Source organism: Podarcis erhardii, assembly GCF_964252035.2.
Source record: "Podarcis erhardii genome assembly, chromosome: 3".
In the NCBI taxonomy this organism is placed as follows: domain Eukaryota; kingdom Metazoa; phylum Chordata; class Lepidosauria; order Squamata; family Lacertidae; genus Podarcis; species Podarcis erhardii.
In genome coordinates this window covers 114,916,700-114,934,204 of record NC_138507.1, presented here as the reverse complement: position 1 = coordinate 114,934,204, position 17,505 = coordinate 114,916,700, and positions in this window count along the sequence as shown.

Sequence of the window (17,505 nt, the reverse complement as noted above, 5' to 3'; positions counted from 1 at the left end):
AAAACAGGGACCCCTTATTCCCTTCTTCTTCTTCTTCTTCTTCTTCTTCCATCTTCAGATACCTAAAAGGCTGCCACATAAAAGATGCTGCATGCTTGTTTTTGTCAGGAGTTCATCCTACACTCGAGTAGGACCCTGGCAGAGACACATGCCCGACTGGCATGTTCTCTCCCTCCTGGTCATTCATTCAGCAGCTTCAAAATCTTTCTTCTGCTCGAACATCACAGTGACCGATACCAACAGACATCGGCACACTTAGGGATCTGCAGAGTCTTTGCAGCATTGCATAACAGACCTCAGCAACTCAGCATTTTGGCTAATCTACTTTATTTACATATAAACACACACGGAGCACTGCAACATGGCTCCCTCTCTCTCCAGCATCAGACAGCAAAGAGAAAAAGAACAAAGGACAATAGTCCCACTTCAAGGAACACAGTAACACAAACATCCTGTCTCCGTCACTTCCCACTTTGTGGAGTCAAAACATACACTGTCATGTGATAGACAAAAATCCCATGACTGCAATCATGGAGTAGGAATTCTAACAGTTTTCTCCTGCTCTGGAAGGTATGACTCGAGCCAATGGCTTCAAGTTATACGAAAGGAGATTCCAACTAAACATACAGAAAAAGCTTTCTGACAGTAAGAGCTGTTTGACAATGGAGGAGTCTCCCTCAAGAGGTTGTGGTCTTTCCTTGAAAGTTTTTAATCAGAAGTTGGATGGCCACCTGTCATAGATGCTTTCGCTGAGATTCCTGCATTGCAGGGGGTTGGACTAGATGATCCTTAGATCCCTTCCAGCTCTAAGATTTTATAATTCTATGACCCAACCTATCTGACTGGGTTGCCTCAGCCACTCTGGGTGGCTTCCAACATACAGTGGTACCTTGGTTCTCAAACTTAATCCATTCTGGAAGTCTATTTGACTCTCGAAACCATTTGAGAACCAAGGCGTGGCTTCTGATTGGCTGTAGGAGCTTCCTGCACTCAAGCAGAAGCCGCATTGGACATTCGGATTCCGAAAAACCCCAACCAGAACACTTACTTCTGGGTTTGCACCTTTGGGAGCCGATTTGTTCAACAACTAAGCCGTTTGGGAACCAATGTTTGTATATAAAAAACATAATTAAACATTAAAAATTAAACAACTTCTTTGTACAGGGCTACATTCAGATGGCTCAGGAGTCGGATAATTCCCTACCCTCCAACCTTTCTCTTATGAACATAGGGACGTCCTAAGGAAAAACAGGACATTCTGGAATCAAATCAGAAACTGGGACAGCTTCTGTAAATCCAGGACTGTCCCTGGAAAATAGGGACACCAGAAGCATCTGTTATACAGTAGCACCTCTGGTTGCGAAAGGGATCTGTTCCGGAGGCCTGTTTGCAACATGAAAAGAGCACTACCTGAAGTGCTGTATGTGTGCAGGTGTGTGGCACGATTTAGCGCTTCTGGGCATGTGCGAGTGGCGAAACCCAGAAGTAACCCTTTCCGGTACTTCCGGGTCACAGCAGAATGTAATCTGAAAGAACGTAACATAAAGCAAACGTAACACGAGGTATGGCTGTAGTACTGAAACGTTGGGTGTTTTTGTACATCATTATACAGTGGTACCTCTAGATGTGAACGGGATCCGTTCCGGAGCCCCGTTCGCATCTAGAAGCAAACGTAACCAGTGACAGTGAGGCATCTAATCATAAGCCTGCATTTTTATCAAAGCTTCTATATGTTTAATCAGGGCTTGCATTTTAAAAATGAGCTTAAAAAAAGGATTTTCAAATGTTTCATGCCAGGCAAAAAAAAACCAGCTGCCTAAAAGAACCTTGGCAAGATGTTTTTCCTCCTAAAACAAGAGGGCCCCATTGATTTATAGTAGAAAAACAATTCTCAAAGTCATAAAAAGGGAGAATTACATATGCTGCCCCAAGGCTGAGAAAACACCATTAGGAATGGGGAAAGATAATACTAATGTGCCTCCCAGTAAAATGAGCCAGATCTTCTTTCTAAGGTTGAAAGGCCAGGAGCAAATGGAAAGAAAAACATTTAGCTAGAAAGAAAGAGAGCATTTTTGGGGAAGTCCTTTTCTAAAGCTGTTTCTTAAACTAAGAGAGTTAAAAAAGGTTAAAATGTGTTAAATGTTGGAAAGGCAACTGGCTTGGCAGAAGAAGCAGCTTCTTCCTATTTTATTTTGAGGCTGGAGAGGAGGGGGAAAGGGGGAGGTGCAAACTGAAGAGGCTTCTTTTAAAAGCTGTGTTTTATTGAGTTCCTTCCTTTTTACTTTGAAAAGCTTTATTCTTTTAAGAGGCTACCTATGATAAATGTATGAAATATATTAGCTTAAATATATTGGCTTAAATGTAATTATGCAAAGGATTTAAGGAATGCTAGATTCTTATTTCATATGGTTGTAAGAGTTGTATTTATCCTGAAATTAAGTCAGCCACCAGCCCCCCCCCCCTGCCAGACAGAAGACGCCATCCGGGCAGTCTTGATATATAGTTGTCAGGCATTTTGTTTAGAAACATTAAATGAAGGAAATCTTTCAATGTTGATGTGAAACTCAAGATCCTTGACATCTGTTGAACATAAAATGTAAGATTAAACCATCTGTTTTAGAAGGCAATAGGGCAAGAAGGGCAAGAGGTGAGCTGGTAATTAAGATTCCATGTAAGATATATTATTACTTATTTGTCATTTATATATAGCTCTTTGTCTCCCATATAAGGGCAAGGAAATGGGTGTATCTTTTGTGGGTGTATCTTTTGTGATTGGCTCTAGCAAACAGCCAATAGGAATTTCAACCAGGCTGATTGGACAGAGGCAGCCACAGGAGGAGCAAAGGGGGCTGGATTAAGGGAATATAAGTGCTGGCCAGAATGGCAGGAGGCCAGGCCAGAGCTTGGTAACCACGTACCACTGAGCCTCTTATTTATTTGTCTGACAAATAAATTACTATTTTAATTTCTCTATTGCTGCGTTGAATATTTCATTCCAGCTAAGCGTTAACCACAAGCAGGGTGCTACATTTTATGGTGCCGTGACTCGGATAAGTGGTCTGCTGGAACGCAGCCCCTTCGCCCTACTGGGCAGGGTACAAGAGAGAGGACAACTGCTTACCCAAAGCGCGCACTGGTAATTTTTTCCAGGGGGAACGCAGAAGACTCGTCTGTCTGATACCCTGCTCACTGGCGGCGACGGACCGGGGGAAACAGGGAACCAACCAAGGGTAAGTGCACAAAGGGATTTTTGGCCCTCCAATTAATTGGGAGGAAGAGAAGTCTTGATCAAACTTCTGCGTCTCAGTAAGGGGAAACTGAGTACGCTAGGTGGTTGGGTACATCAGATGGTGATCTGGTGTAGGGAAAGGGAAGGATTGGGAGGTAGAGTGTGGTGAAGTATCCAGCGCATTGTATGTGTGAGAAAGTACAGAGCAATCTGTAGCTGACCCGAGTGTGGAGTGGGCAGTACTTCGGTTCCTAGTAAGGCGACTTCACTAGGCAAGGAAACCCACGAAGCGCGTCTGTGAGTGACTGAGTGGATACTTCACAGGGCCATACAATGGGAGTTGGGGGTTCAAAGGGGGAAAATACACCTCTTGAGTGTATGTTAAATAATTTTAAGAAAGCCTTCTCAGGGGCATATGGTGTCAAAATGACGCCAGAGCGCTTGAGAACGTTATGTGAACTAGAATGGCCAAAACAAATTACTGGATGGCCATCCCAGGGAACCTTTGATATAAATTTAGTAAGCAAACTTTGGACTGATATCGCCAAAGAAACTGGAGGGTGCCCAGAACAATTTCCATATATAGATTCCTGGCTGAGCACATTAAATAAAAATCCTCCATGGATAAGGGAATGCAAAGTCAAACGATGCAAATTATTGGCTGTAAAAGCCGAAGCTAGGAAAGGAATCTTGCCAAATAAACTCAAACCCATTTTTGAGGGGCCAGAGGAAGAGGTGCTTCCACCTCCACCCTATGCTCCACATCGAAGGGAGCTTAATCCAAACACTCCACCAGTTGTAACCCCAAGGCAAGAAACTGGAATGAATAATGGGAGTGGAGTCACAGAGTTTGATTCCTTGATAGATTATGATAAATATCTTCAGGAGGCATTGGAGTTCTATAATAAAGCCCAAGCAGAAGTGGTTATTCCACCTGTGACTCCTAATAGACCTCCATCTACAGTCTCCTTTAGTGGAACAACTGATTGCCCACCCCAAACCCCTGTACATCCAAGTCCCAGAGAAATGTTACAGAAGTTACAGGGAGACCTTGCTCGGTCAGCAAGCAATACAGCCAGGCGTATAAAGCTGCTAAAAGAACGCCTTGCGACAGATACCATCCCCTATGATTTGAGGCCCCTAGAGCAAAGTGAAGAGAAAGGTCACGTAGTAGCCCCTCTTAGAAGAGTATTTGATGCACTTGAGGAGCCTGCGCTGGTTAATGGGCAACCCGGACCACGGCCACCTCGAACTTCGACCCTGCAATATATTCCATTCACAACTACAGATCTGATGAATTGGAAAACACACACCCCATCTTTTGCAGAAAAACCTCAGGCTATGATGGACTTGGTGACTTCAATAGTAAATACTCATAGTCCTACTTGGACAGATTGCCGCCAGCTCCTGAATACTCTGTTCACCACTGAGGAAAGGAGAGACATAATTGAAAAGGCACAGATATATTTGCGTGAGCAGGCCAGAGTGGGAAATATTTATAATGTTGACCGTCATCTCCAAGATAACTTTCCCTTGGAAGATCCTAATTGGGATCCAAACAATGCAATTCACCTGGCCAGACTCACCACCTACCGCCAGACACTTGTGCAAGGTATCCGCAGGGCATGCCAGAAGCCCACTAATATGTCTAAAGTTTCAGAAGTAGAACAAAAACCAAATGAGAGTCCGGGAGACTTTTTAGAGAGGCTGCAAGAAGCCTATCGTATATGGACTCCTTTTGACCCTGAAGCCCCTGAAAACAGCAGAATGATTACTGCTACATTTGTGGCCCAGTGCGCTTCTGACATTCGTAAGAAAATTCAGAAATCAGAAGGATGGGAAGGGATGCTGATGAGCCAAATTATGGCCATTGCACGCCGAGTTTATCGGAATAGGGATGAGGCTGAGAAACAAGAGAAGAAGAAGTGGCAGAAGGAAAAGATGGTAATGCTAGCCACAGCAGTGAAGCAAGACCACCGCCCCTTAAATGGAGGGCGAGGGCGAGGAAGGAATCCACCACTGGGAAGGAATCAATGTGCAAATTGCAAGAAGGAGGGTCATTGGAAGCGGGAGTGTCCTGAACCCCTGAGGTTGGAAGAAGTGCGCCCAGGCCCAGGCCCAGGCCCAGGCTCCGGCCCAAGAAACCAGGGACGGGGACGGGGAATGATCCGAGATGGAAGATATCAGAGACCAGGACAGGGACGGAGTAGAGACAATTTCATTGGACTGGCAGAAGAGGATTTTACCCAAGACTAGGAACGACCGGACTCCATAAAGTTAGGCTTCCAGGAGCCCACGGTCACGATTCAATTAGGGAGCCATTTAATAGACTTTATGATTGATACTGGGGCTGAATACTCAGTACTCCCAGAACTATTGCAGAAAAAGGCATCCAAAAGTGTAGTCATTAAAAGTGCCACTGGACAGTCAGCCAAGAGGTCTTTCCTCCAACCTTTGGAATGCCAGATTGGGGGACATCGTTTAACCCATCAGTTTTTGTATATACCTGAGTGTCCAATACCTCTCTTAGGTAGAGATATGCTGTCCAAATTGCAGGCCCAAATCACTTTCACTCCTCGAGGTCCAGAAATGAAACTGCCATCAAAAGCAGCAGGAATAATTACCCTCTCAGTACCTAAGGAACAATCATGGCGCCTAATGTCAGCCTTGCAAGTCCAACCCACATTGGATACAGAATTAAACAAGCTCCTCCGAACTCTACAGGTGCCACCAGGAGTATGGGCTGAAAATAGCCCACCAGGAATGGCTAAGAATATAGCTCCAATTGTAGTAACCCTAAAACCTATGGCTACCCCTGTATCTGTAAAGCAATATCCCTTACCCCGGCGAGCAGCGGAGGGCATCCAGAAACATTTGGACCGCCTATTAAAATATGGTCTGCTTAAGCCTTGCCAATCAGAATGGAACACACCCCTTTTGCCTGTTCGAAAACCTGGGACAGATGAATATAGGCCAGTGCAGGACTTGAGGCTCGTAAACCAGGCTATCGAGACCTTGCACCCAAATGTACCAAACCCATATACCTTGCTGAGTTTGATCCCACCAGAAGCAACATTTTTTACTGTATTGGACTTGAAAGATGCATTCTTCTGTTGCCGGCTGGCACCACAGAGCCAACCTATATTTGCCTTCCAGTGGGAAGACCCTTTGACAGGAACAAAAGGCCAGCTAACCTGGACAAGATTGCCCCAAGGATTCAAAAATTCCCCAACTTTATTTGGCACTGCCTTGGCGAGGGATCTAACAAGTTACCCCTCAATACCGGGAGAAAAGGTGGTTCTGCAATATGTGGATGATCTTATACTAGCTGCAAAGGATTTTGATACCTGTAAAGAAGGGACAGAGGAACTGCTCCACTTGCTCTGGGAAGCTGGCTACCGAGTTTCCCAGAAAAAGGCACAGTTATGTTTAGAAAAGGTCAAATATTTGGGCTTTGACATCTCACACCAACAACGAGCATTGAGACCAGAGAGGAAAGAAGCTATTTGCCTTATCAAGGAACCTACCACAAGAAAACAACTTAGGGGATTCCTGGGAACAGCAGGGTTTTGTAGACTATGGATACCTGATTTCAGTAGTCTGGCCAAGCCCTTACATGAAAGCACTCGAGGTGCAGAAAAGGACCCATTCGTATGGGGACCTGAGCAGAAACAAGCCTTTTTAGTTATCAAACAGCGACTTATGGAGGCACCAGCCCTTGGATTGCCTAATTCGGAAAAACCCTTTCAGCTGTATGTACATGAACAGAATGGGATTGCAGCGGCAGTCCTGACCCAGAGATTAGGAAGTTGGAACCGTCCAGTAGCTTATTTGTCTAAACAATTGGACTCAGTAGCAAAAGGATGGCCTCCATGCCTAAGGGCAGTAGCGGCCACTGCGAGCCTTGTCAAAGAAGCTGATAAATTTACCTTTGGCCAGACGATGTATGTGAATGTACCTCATGCTGTTCTGACACTCATGGAATATAAGGGTAGTTATTGGCTAACGAACCCAAGGATGGCTAGATACCAAGGCCTATTGTGTGAAAATCCCAGGATTCATCTACGAGTAGTGAATATGCTCAATCCAGCGACTTTGCTGCCCCTACCAGAGGTAGATGATGAGGAATCACATGATTGTCTCCAAATAATGGATGAAGTTTATTCCAGTAGACCTGATCTGAAAGATGAGCCATTAAAAAATCCAGATGTTGTATATTATACTGATGGTAGCAGTTACCTGCATGAAGGTGCCAGACGAGCAGGATATGCTGTGGTTACCAATGAGGAAGTTGTGGAAGCTGAAGCTTTGCCTGCTGGCACCTCAGCACAAAAGGCTGAACTTATAGGTTTAACTAGAGCTCTGCAATTGGCAGCCGGATGTAAGGCAAACATCTATACTGATTCAAAATATGCCTTCTTAACCCTGCATGCACATGGAGCTCTATGGAAAGAAAGAGGTCTAATCGGAGCCCACGGGAAGGCCTTGAAATATGGACCTGAAGTAGAAATCCTGTTAGAAGCAGTATGGGCTCCAGAACAGATTGCTGTAATGCACTGCAAAGGTCATGGACGAGGAAGGGATCCAATAACCAGAGGAAATCATGCTGCTGACAAAGCAGCCCGAGAGGCAGCCCAAAAGCCTGTGGGAGGATTTATAGCAGCCCTCATACCAGAAGTAGTTCCAGAAGAAGTTAAACCTCACTATACCCCAGAAGAGAGGAAGTGGGCTGAACAGGAAGGAGCGGTTGTGAGGGACGGTTGGATGATCCTGCCGGACAATAGGATTTATGTACCTCATCATCTAGCAGGCACAATTGTAAGAAATTATCATGAATCTACTCACCTTGGCGGTACTGCAACTAGAGAGAGTCTCAGTCGGAAGTTGTATATTATTAATCTATCACAATTAGCAACTTGCATTTCACAGAAATGTGTTCTTTGTGCTAAAAACAATCCCAGGCAGGGACCGGTACAACCTCCTGGAATTCAGCATGTGGGATACGTCCCCATGGAAAGCCTAATTGTGGACTTCACAGAGCTGGTCCCTTCTAAGGGATTCAAGTATCTCCTTGTGTTTGTAGATACTCTTACCGGATGGGTTGAAGCTTTTCCCACCCGAACTGAAAAGGCACGAGAGGTAACTAAAAGACTCCTCACTGAATTGATCCCAAGGTTTGGATTACCTAGATGCATTGGAAGTGATAATGGGCCAGCGTTCATTGATCAAGTAGTACAAGATGTATGTCGAGTCCTACAAGTAAAATGGAGACTGCATACAGCATATAGGCCTCAGAGTTCAGGGAAAACTGAAAGAATGAATCGGACTCTGAAAACCCAATTGGCAAAATTAACCCAGGAAACGGGATTGGGATGGGTAGATGTGTTACCCATAACACTGTTTCGTGTTCGGTGTGCACCCACAAAAAGACTTAAGTTGTCACCTTTTGAGCTCCTGTATGGGAGACCGCCCTCCTTTGTTCAGGATATTCCAGCTGACCTTAAACAAATAGGAGACCATGTGACACAGGAACAAGTGCAATCTCTCTCCCGTGTTTTTGTTTCTCTTAACAGGTGGGCCCTCGAGCGCACGCCGTGCAGCATTGCCGAGCCGATTCATCAGTTCCAGGCTGGCGATAGCGTATGGGTGAAAGAGTGGAAACGCGATCCACTTGCACCTAAGTGGCGTGGACCTTACACCGTCTTGCTCTCTACTCCAACAGCGGTGAAGGTAGCTGAGGTGACCCCCTGGATTCATCACTCTCGTTTGAAGAAGTCTGAAGGCAGTTGGACGTGCAAAGGTGACCCCTCTAATCCTTTAAAACTAACTCTCTCCAAAAACCCCTGTATCTAGCCCTACCGGGAACGGGCTAGGTCACGGGCAACATTTGACGACCGGCCTGCTGCAGCCACAACCTGGAAGCTGGCTGACCTGCGCACGCCTGAAGCTTGAGGAGCGTCTGAACCAGCGACTGTGAACGGAAAGATTCTCTAATACAATTGATTGACTGCCCCCCTTGTGGAACAATTATCAGAGATATTACTCATTGGGGATCCTCGGGATATATGTTTTGGTCTTGGTGGTTCCCCATTTCTGTCACTGGGGGAATTATATTGGGGCTAATAATTATTTGCTATCACAATAAGGTAATCTTTTGTGGAAGGAATGCATATACTAGACATCAACATGATTTTATTAATCCTGATCCCTTGGGAAGGGGAAGGGTCCTTGAATCTGACCAAATTGGCTAAATATGGATTCAGCCATGACCACAATATGTGGGTAGGTTTAGCTGAAATGGTAGCTAATGTTGCAAATAGGACCAATTGCCTTGTTTGCTCTCTTGGGCCAGATGATTCAGAGGGAGGTATGCCGTTATTACCGATACCATTAGATGCTATTGGTATGGTAAGCGAAATGCCACACCAAACTGAAATACAGAATTTCCCCGGATGGAACTCAACTAAACCATTACGAGTTATACCTGTACAAGGGGAATTCTGTGTACATAAATCATCAGATGCAGCTGATTCTCCCATGATAGGCTCTTCTCATTGTCACTATACTTGGGATTATAAGAAGAATAGTCATACCTGGGCACACGGTACTACCTATCGAACTCGGAATGCCTTGCCCTGTGCACCTCCTTTTATTCATGCATGGAAAGTGGTGTGGAACATAACTGTGACAGAAGAAGGCAATCTAACATACTGCACTGTGAACTCTCTACCCCTTTTGGTATTTCGCCTTCTGTATTCCCCGTACCAAAAACCTCAGACCCGATGGTTGTGGTGGATATGTGGAGAATGGGCATACAAGAAACTCCCTTCCAAATGGAGTGGGACTTGTTTCTTGGGTTGGGTATTACCACCAATGTGGATTATGCCCACTAGTTCGGCCAGGCGAACACGAAGGAATGCTGATATTTCTCATATAGCAGGAGGAAGTACCCAAAGTTGGAGCGGTACTGATGATTGGCCGCCAGAGCGCATTATAGCCTATTATGATCCTGCCTCCTGGAATCCTGGTGAGCTCATACAAGGGGCACGGGATCCTATTTATAATCTAAACAGAATAATTCGATTGCAAGCAGTAGTGGAACTTGTAACCAATGCAACGGCCCAGAGTTTGAGACTTATTGCACAACAGTTGGATGAAAGTAGAGCCGCCATTTTGCAGCTGAAAATGGGAATGGATTATGTACTTGCCAGGCAGGGAGGCCTATGTGGAGTCTTGAACTTGACAGGGAATGCCTGTTGCTTTAACATTTCTGATAATGGTGAGGCAATCCGTGTGTTGGCCACAAAGATGGAGAATATAGCACATGTCCCAGTACAAACATGGGAAGGATGGGATATGGGATGGCTCACCAATTGGTTACCTAATGTCACAGGACTCAAAGGGATACTATTGTCTTGCTTGTTTTTCTTGACAGTAGTAGTATTGGTTTTATGTATGATGCCATGTATCATTTCATGTTTTAGAAGTACAATTAGCAAGATGGTTTCAAATGAAACTCTACCTCATATCATGGCCCTATACAGAGCTTTACCTCAGGAATATGATGAAGGTCAAGCTATCAAGGACACTTGGGATGAAGGTCCTTGAGCTTGAAAGGGGGGAATGAGGCATCTAATCATAAGCCTGCATTTTTATCAAAGCTTCTATATGTTTAATCAGGGCTTGCATTTTAAAAATGAGCTTAAAAAAAGGATTTTCAAATGTTTCATGCCAGGCAAAAAAAAACCAGCTGCCTAAAAGAACCTTGGCAAGATGTTTTTCCTCCTAAAACAAGAGGGCCCCATTGATTTATAGTAGAAAAACAATTCTCAAAGTCATAAAAAGGGAGAATTACATATGCTGCCCCAAGGCTGAGAAAACACCATTAGGAATGGGGAAAGATAATACTAATGTGCCTCCCAGTAAAATGAGCCAGATCTTCTTTCTAAGGTTGAAAGGCCAGGAGCAAATGGAAAGAAAAACATTTAGCTAGAAAGAAAGAGAGCATTTTTGGGGAAGTCCTTTTCTAAAGCTGTTTCTTAAACTAAGAGAGTTAAAAAAGGTTAAAATGTGTTAAATGTTGGAAAGGCAACTGGCTTGGCAGAAGAAGCAGCTTCTTCCTATTTTATTTTGAGGCTGGAGAGGAGGGGGAAAGGGGGAGGTGCAAACTGAAGAGGCTTCTTTTAAAAGCTGTGTTTTATTGAGTTCCTTCCTTTTTACTTTGAAAAGCTTTATTCTTTTAAGAGGCTACCTATGATAAATGTATGAAATATATTAGCTTAAATATATTGGCTTAAATGTAATTATGCAAAGGATTTAAGGAATGCTAGATTCTTATTTCATATGGTTGTAAGAGTTGTATTTATCCTGAAATTAAGTCAGCCACCAGCCCCCCCCCCCTGCCAGACAGAAGACGCCATCCGGGCAGTCTTGATATATAGTTGTCAGGCATTTTGTTTAGAAACATTAAATGAAGGAAATCTTTCAATGTTGATGTGAAACTCAAGATCCTTGACATCTGTTGAACATAAAATGTAAGATTAAACCATCTGTTTTAGAAGGCAATAGGGCAAGAAGGGCAAGAGGTGAGCTGGTAATTAAGATTCCATGTAAGATATATTATTACTTATTTGTCATTTATATATAGCTCTTTGTCTCCCATATAAGGGCAAGGAAATGGGTGTATCTTTTGTGGGTGTATCTTTTGTGATTGGCTCTAGCAAACAGCCAATAGGAATTTCAACCAGGCTGATTGGACAGAGGCAGCCACAGGAGGAGCAAAGGGGGCTGGATTAAGGGAATATAAGTGCTGGCCAGAATGGCAGGAGGCCAGGCCAGAGCTTGGTAACCACGTACCACTGAGCCTCTTATTTATTTGTCTGACAAATAAATTACTATTTTAATTTCTCTATTGCTGCGTTGAATATTTCATTCCAGCTAAGCGTTAACCACAAGCAGGGTGCTACAACAGCACATCTGCGGACGCATGCATCGCTTTTTGCTGCTTCTGCGCATGCACGTAACATCATTTTGAGCATCTGCGCATGCACAAGTGGCGAAACCCGGAAGTAACACACTCCGTTACTTCTGGGTTGCCACGGAGCGCAACTCGAACGTACTCATCCTGAAGCTCATTCAACCCAAGGTATGACTGTAGTTGCCATTGTTTTGGTATAACGAAATTGCTTTTGCACTGTTTGCTTTTGAAACCCATCCCTGCTTTCTTCGCTTTAAGGTGTTTTGAGCATGATTTTTTTGTGGGCAAGTAGCATACAAATAAAATGAAAGAATGAACAAAGAAAATAATGGTGTGAGGGGTTCCAGGTCTGGACTCGAGCAATGGAGGAAGCCACCAAAGGATGGAATGCAGCAAAATAATAATTTCTCTCTTATTCCCCCCCCCCCCCCGAAATCCTGGACATACCCTTCCTAGTGATTTTTTTTTTTTAAGAAACAATTTGCTTGAGCAGTGATCATATGAGAGTGGGAGGGAGAAAAAGAGAGAGAAGGGGAAAGAGAGACTCTGAGTCATTTCTCCTGCCATTATGGAAATGAAAGGGCCAAGGCTTCAGTTCGTTGCTGACACCGCAGAGGAAACACGCGGCTTGCTAACCTCCAGTACAATGTACCCATAAGGTACCAGGCATCAAAGCATATTAAAAGATATTAACTGCATATTTGCTTATGAACAAGATAAAAAGCAGTAGGGGCCTCCAGCTTCTCAAGCTGTGAGTGGAACAGCTTTGCAATTTGCCTGCAAAACTGCATTTTGATCTTAATGAATATAAAATGGGTACCATTAAAAGTAAAACAGATTATTCCAGGCCTTTCAGGGCCCATCGCTCTTTGACGGTCATGGAGGGCCACTATGATCTTTCATTAAAATCTCACAGCAGGCCTCCCTCGCTGGCAAATCAAGGCTTGGCTGTCGAGGCGATTGGCTACATTTAAAAGTAATTTCCCCGAAAATCTACACAGATTTTCAATTTGGTAATGAAAGCCGTAAGAGAATGCAGCAGGCAGCGTTCTGTCGAATGTCGTTACTAATCCGGCGCTCGCATTCATTAGGAATTCAACTGCCCCCGTAACTATCCAGCGGATGGCAGGCTGCCATCGTGGCTCCGTTGTAATCTCCATTTGTTAATGAGTAGCATGTGTTAATTGTTGTCGGCATCTCTGCCACACATCCCTTCCATAACAACATATTTTACCTGCTGAAAGGTGACGGCAAGGCGCAGGCTGTCAGCGTGCTGTCTTCCCAGGGAAGCGGGGAGTGGGGAAGGCTGGAACAAGGAAGGTTCGAAAACTTCTAGGACCAGGGGGATTGGGCCAGTCTGGGGCAAAGAACTGGACCTGCAGATGTCCAGCAGAGCTGCTGCCTTGTGGATTTGTCCTCCCTTTCACTTTTGGGGTGGTTTTCTGGGGGGGGGGGCAACCATACAGCATGGGAACTTAAGAGGCTCCCTTATACCAAGTTAGACTGCTGGCATAGATAACCCAGTACTGTCTGCACTGGCCGGCAGCAGCTATCCAGGGTTTCCAGCAAACACCTTTCATAGCCCTTCCCTACAGATATGCAGAGGTACCTCGGGTTAAGTACTTAATTCATTTTGGAGGTCCATTCTTAACCTGAAACTGTTCTTAACCGGAAGCACCACTTTAGCTAATGGGGCCACTTACTGCTGCCACACCGCCAGAGCACGATTTCTGTTCTCATCCTGAAGCAAAGTTCTTAACCCGAGGTACTATTTCTGGGTTAGCGGAGTCTGTAACCTGAAGCATCTGTAACCTGAAGCGTCTGTAACCCGAGGTACCACTGTATTCCGACAGCTGCACTTAGATTAGATTAGATTACTGCTTTATATATGGGGCTGCCTCTGGAGATTCAGAAACTTTGGCTGAGAAGAAGAACTGAAATATATATATTGACTGTTTTGTATATGTTTTCGTACATTATCATGTTTTATTTGTACTTTGTTTGTTGTGTGTCTTGTTGTTCGTTTCTCTTTTGATTCTGTATTATTATTTTCATGTTCAGTTTGACAAGTGTGTGTGTGTATGTGCTGTAAATAAACTTAATAAAGGGGAAAGGGAAAAAGGGAAAAAAACAACCAGAAACTTTGGCTGCTGCAGAATTTGGAGGCTAGGTTGCTCACTGGGGGCAAGATGGTTGGAGCATATTACAGCAATCCTGGTCCAACTGCGATGGCTGCCAATTAGTTTCAAGGCCCAATTTAAAACCTGGTTTTGACCTATGAATCCTTAAATGGCTCACTCCTGGGGGCCTAGGCACTTACGCCTTCCCAGTGTTTGTTTTGTTTTGTTTTTCTTTTTCTTTAGGGGGTCGGGGCCCTCAGTGTCCAGAGAACATCCAGCTCCGCCCCCGGCTCCTCTTGATGTCATATGTGTGACATCACGATGTTGTGTTGTGCGCCCTCAATCATCTTGAAAAGATGGAGGCTCTGAGAACAGCAATACCTCAAGGTCTGCTGACCCAGAACCAACCCAAGCCATCTGTGGGGGAAGGGCACAGTGTGAGACTGGGGCGCACCACTGGAGCAACCCCCCGCCCACTGGTGTGAAGCAGGGCCATGCTGTGCCACCTGCCAGGACATGCTCACCAGTATATGTTTTGACTCCACAGAGTGGGAAGTGACGGAGACAGGATGTTTGTGTTACTGTGTTCTGTGAAGTGGGACTTTGTCTCTTTGCTGTCTGATGCTAGAGAGAGAGGTAGCTGCAGTGCTCCGTGTGTGTTTATATCTAAATAATGTAAAGGTAAAGGAACCCCTGACCATTAGGTCCAGTCGTGGACAACTCTGGGGTTGCAGCGCTCATCTCACTTTATTGCCCGAGGGAGCCGGCGCACAGCTTCCGGGTCATGTGGCCTGCATGACTAAGCCGCTTCTAGCGTACCAGAGGAGTGCACAGAAACACTGTTTACCTTCCCGCCTCTTAATGCCTCTTAATCTACTTGCACTTGACATGCTTTCAAACTGCTAGGTTGGCAGGAGCAGAGACCAAACAATGTGAGCTCACCCCGTCACAGGGATTCGAACCGCCGACCTTCTGATTGGCAAGTCCTAGGCTCTGTGGTTTAACCCACAGCACCACCTGCGTCCCTCTAAATAATGTAGATTAGCCAAAATGCTGAGTTGCTGCAGTTTGTCACGCTCAAGTTGCACAAACTCTGCGGATCTCTAAGTGTGCTGGTGTCTGTTGGCATCGGTTGCTGTGATGTTTGGGCTGAAGAAAGCTCTTGAAGCTCCTGAATGAACGACCAGGAGGGAGAGAACATGCCGGTCGGGCTTGTGTCTCTACCAGGGCCCTACTCGAGTGTAGGCTGAATGGCTGACAGTGGGGAGGCTGCCCAGCTGATGCTGCCCTGCTTTGAGGGGTGCACTCACAGTGCCCCGCGAACCCAATGTCACTTTGCGTGACGTGATGGTGGAGGGTGGCTGAGAAGGACACAACAGGCATGTGCCAGCCCAGTGCTGCCTTTGTGAGTGGCTCTGGGCTTGTAGTAGGGTGTATGAGCTTTCTTAGGTGCCCTCCTGGCTCCAACTGGTGGGTGCCTGAGAAGGATGCAGCAGCAGCTTACGGTATGGCAGGGCATTGTAAGGAATGTGCCTTCCCCGCTGAAAGAGGACACTGTTGAAAGGCAGAGCCGTTGTGGTTATTTTAAAAGGTGGGGGAAACAACCCCTGAAAAGAGGAAACCTCTGAAGAGAGGGCTGCTGCAGCCGCCACGCCAGTCAAATTGGCCGGAGGAAGGGAAAGTTACATCTTCAGCTCAGCCAAACTTTTGCTGGGAGGTGAGAGCCATGCTGCCCTCAGGTGGCTTTGCAAAAGAAAGATTACCCAAATCGTTTCTTCGTTCTGTTCCAAGTGGAGGGAAACAACAAAGCAATGGAGGAGAGAATGGATGCCGATAAACAGATACACAAACACGTATGAAACCTGCCTAATGAAGAAAACAAAACACATGTAGGGTGAACCTACCAATCCCAATTTCTCTCTGCTTCTCATTCTTCCAGTCTAAAGTTCAGTTCTCTACATTTCTACAGCGGTTTGCCTTAAAAAAAAAAAAAAAAAAAAAAGTCCTTATGAAAATGTGTCAGCAGTTTCATGCAAATTTCTCCAGAAGCGCACCATTGAGTAGGAAATTTCCCCCGACATAAACATTTTTCCAAGATGTTTTCCCCAATATACTTAACTGTTTTTCAAGGTAAATTATAAATTGGTGCAATCCAGTCTGGGACTTATTGGTGAAGGGCAGCTAATAAATTTAATAAATAAGTACAATAATAATGGATATGCATTGCTCTGAGACATTATTTGGCCAGAGAAACTTCACTGCAAGATTTGGAGTAGTGTGGAGTGAAACAAAAATGAGAATAAGGAGTGTTTCAAATATCACACATTTACTGGAGGGAAATTGCTTTCTGTGGATTATCAGAGGCAGCTCTTTCCCTGCACTTTGGAAGACAGGCTTTCCTCCCATTATGTTCCTTTATCCCCCCCCCCCCCGCCGCCCCCAGTTCGTTCTGCCCTTTGTTCCATTCCTCCTGAAGTCCTGATGTCCAGATTAATGAGAAATAATTTCTTAAAATTAATTCCAGAATTGGAGATGTGCACTTTGCTGTGGCTTTAAGTTCTGTTGTTGTTGTTTGTGTTCTTTCCCTCGCCTGTCCTACTGATAAGCATCTAGGTATGGATAAGACATGGAGTGAAAAATGTCCACCTTGGTGTGATCGTGATTATGGTCGCATCAGTATTAGTTTGGTGCAATGCAAGGGTAGAGAACCTTACAGTAGGTCTAGGAACTGAATCTGGCCCTCCAAGCTCCAACATCTGACCAGGGGGACGCTGCCTAATCCACACACCCCAGGCTACACCTCTCACTGCTGCAATGAGGCCTTTTCTTGACTTGATGGGTGTGTGTGTGTGTGTGTGTGTGTGTGTAAGCCTCCTATTTTTGCATGCCTGGAATTTAGCTTACTATTGCTGGCATCTTCCTATCTTGAGAGACGATGGCGTGTGCCTTCCGGGGTTAAGTCAAACCACTGCATTGGCAGCAGACCTCTCTGGGACACAAGCCTGGGCAGTGTGTCTAGAGCTCCTGGGCTGACAAGACTCCCCTCTCAGCCTTGCTGTGATAACAACAACAACAACAAAAAAAACCCACAACAACAACAAAAACAACAACAAATTTTATTTATATCCCGCACTCCCCAGCTGAAGCCAGGCTCAGAGTGGCTAACAACAATAAAAGTA